The sequence below is a fragment of the Halyomorpha halys genome, unplaced genomic scaffold (genome assembly GCF_000696795.3).
Source record: "Halyomorpha halys isolate HHAL.00 unplaced genomic scaffold, Hhal_1.1 Scaffold156.1, whole genome shotgun sequence".
NCBI lineage: Eukaryota > Metazoa > Arthropoda > Insecta > Hemiptera > Pentatomidae > Halyomorpha > Halyomorpha halys.
This window is the reverse complement of record NW_027104937.1, coordinates 188,367-191,558: the sequence shown is the minus strand read 5'-3', so window position 1 is coordinate 191,558 and position 3,192 is coordinate 188,367. Positions and strand designations below refer to the sequence as shown.

At 26.3% G+C, this 3,192-nt stretch overlaps 1 long non-coding RNA gene across 1 annotated transcript in view; it reads right to left on the bottom strand.

Annotated features, from left to right (window-relative positions):
• The window catches only part of LOC106678708 (uncharacterized), a 62,036-nt gene that overhangs the window by 298 nt on the left and 58,546 nt on the right, over positions 1-3,192 (bottom strand). Inside the window, exon 2 of the long non-coding RNA XR_001342811.2 lies at positions 517-689. This is a non-coding gene — a long non-coding RNA (uncharacterized lncRNA). The remainder of the gene's footprint in view (positions 1-516; positions 690-3,192) is intronic.

The window sequence follows — 3,192 nt, the reverse complement described above, 5'->3', positions numbered from 1 at the left end:
TATATTAATTTCAGCCAGTTATAATTAGGGATAGTTTAATATTTATAGCACTAGACATATTATTATAACGAGTATTGTTCTAATACTAATACTAAATTGTTAGTAAATATAAAATGTGAATTATTGTGATGTTTATTATTTAATTATAATTTTTCAGTTTTTATTTAGGATAGCTTAAAATAGTGTATTAGTGTATTTTTTTTTATGGTGTCATATTTCTTTTCTTTAATTCGTCAAACGGCTTTTTGGGCATTTTTGGTTAGAGTATTAGAAACGACATAATTCTTAGAGACTATGACAATAGTAATATTAATAAGTGGTTCACGTGAATCTACAACAGGAATTCCAATCTAAAAGAATATATTTGTTATTTCATGGTAATAAAAGTAAGATCTACATTTTTTTTAAATATTACATTATAGATCAAAATAGAAAGGAAATAATTCACCAAGGATTTCTATATCAATGGAAAATTGTATGGATTATTTCTTTTTTTTTTGTAATTTAACTACTTACCTGCTAATGCAAGGCATTTTCGCATTTTCCTGGCGAAATTCCAGAAGGTTCATCTATTGGTTTGTTAGAAGTTGAGTCATTGCCTCTTTTAGAATTCTTTAAAGTGAATCCGATAACTCTTGGAGGATCTCTCGGTTCTTCATCTCGGTATCTATCATCGGCATTTTTATTACCTAAAACAGAGAGAAAATATAGTATAACAAACAACTTAGTTATTTATTAATCAAAAAACAATACCAAATTGAAATAATTTAGACATTATTTCATCATTAAATAATGATTGATAATGGTACTTTAATGTCCCATTTAAAGTCCGTAACCTCCTTTATTTTTATATTTGGTTAATACATATTACAAGATATATGTATAAATTTTAAGTCAGAAAACTGATCTTTGGACTAAGTGTGCAATTTTTAATTAATATCTATAAGAATGGGATGAACTATGCCAGAATCTACGGTTTGGAATAATAAAATACAAAAGGTTTAAAACTAGATAAGATGCATTCTATTTACTTAGTTGACATATGAATGCTTTTTATGAAGTTATTGTGAAAAAAAAGTATAAAAAACATGTTGACTATCAATTCATATGTTTCCATTTCTAGCGTATATATATATACTGGACAGCGGAATTTTAAATTATATTAAAAATTCTTTTAAAACAAAATTATTAGAGTACATATCTCATATTTGATTTAATATCATTAGAATTTATATCTTTCATATATATCTAATTTTTAAAAATAATGTTTAATCAACAATGTAAAATTAAGCAGTGCAAGAGTCTTCGAACGAATTAACAAAATGAGTATTTTTCAGAGGAATAATCCCTGTTAATTAGTTGAATGAAACTAAGCTTGAACAGCAATTGGTACATTCAAGTACAAACAATGCACCAATCTTCCAAAAAATTCAAACATATTTCAGGTTCATCATGAAAAAACAATTTGAAAATCAGATGTGACAAAATAAACTTATTTGGAAATCTGTGGATACACCCTTCTTACTAACAGAGAGAAAATATAGTATAACAAACAAATAAATAAAATAAAAGAGGTTACGGACTTTAAATGGGACATTAAAGTACCATTATCAATCATTATCTAATGATGAAATAATGTCTAAATTATTTCAATTTGGTATTGTTTTTTGAACTATTAGGAATATTTTTTTTTTTTTTGTGATAAGTCTACGTTCTTTGATATACTTCTGCAGTGAGAGGACTATATTAAGCTTTCGTCGTAATATAAAAATCAATATGAATTTTTAATATTAATTTAATATCAATCAAGTAGGACTATCTTCGGTGGATGATTAAGATTCAGGGATTAACTATTAGGACTATTTTTTTTTCTGTGATAAGTCTACGTTTCCATTCCATCGACGATATATCTAAACAAATTTCAACCCAGGTTTTATGTAAGTAATTTCAATAACTGTTTTTGAATAAATAAACTAAATTTATTCCTTATCAATTAGGAATAGATAAGGAACTGTATTGTACAGAATTACTTGAAAAAACATTTTAAACCCTGGTACCATTTTCAAATGGTTGAAAATACATGGTTCTAGTGTAATTAAAAAGTAAATCATTTATTAACTTTATTACCCTATAAACTATATTTTATCCACAATACGGTTGTTTTTTTGCGGTATTGTTTATAGTTTTAATTTTTTTTTTTAAGAATACAACAAATTAAATATTACAACTACTACATTAACTATCATCATACTAGCTCCTCTTTGATATACTTCTGCTGTGAGAGGACTATATTAAGCTTTCGTCAAAAATGTTGATTAGATAATATTAAAATCATTATGACTTTTTAATATTACTTTAATTTAATATCAATCAAGTAGGACTATCTTCGGTGGATGATTAAGATTCAGGGATTAACTATTAGGACTATTTTTTTTGTGATAAGTCTACGTTTCCATTCGTCGAACCTAATTTCTTCGAAAAAAATGCCATTCCAGACCATATGGCCAAAGTATTTTTTTTCGTATATTCTGAATATCACTAACAGTTATTAGGCGAGGATTTCTCTCGCAACCTAAATTCAGTCTCTTAGTTTTGTAAAGATGTCATGTTACGATGCTTGTGTATTATGATGTTCTAGATTTTTGAAGTTGTGTAGGGTTTTTCTTAAATAGTCTTTTTCTTATTGGGTATAAAAAAGTTCTGTGCGGAAGGAAATTGCAAAGAATAAAGAGTAATAATGTGTGAATTTCCTTTCGAGTTAAAAGAAATAAAATACTTGGTCCTTAACATAATAAAATCTTAAGCAATGAAAAATTATCAATTTAAAATTTTTCTATCTATCTGTCTAATCTAAAGGTTTTCATTTAAGGCAAAGAAACTGAAAATGGGCTTACAAAAAAAAAAAAAAATAAAAATACTTTTTTGATAAACTTTTGGCGTAGGACCAAATTCACTTAGACTTTAGAAACTCTTCATTATAAGATCATAATCGTGAAATGGATTGTCTGCTATATCTGAATTATTTTCATACAAGAAAGGACATAGAAAATCGGGAGGAAGGTATCGACTGTAAATATTTGTTTTAAATCCTCCACTGTACTAATAGGTCATCACCGTGTTTACAATTGTTGACCTTACAATATTTTTTTTTTACTGACTATATCTTCATATTAACATAATTACCTACAAATG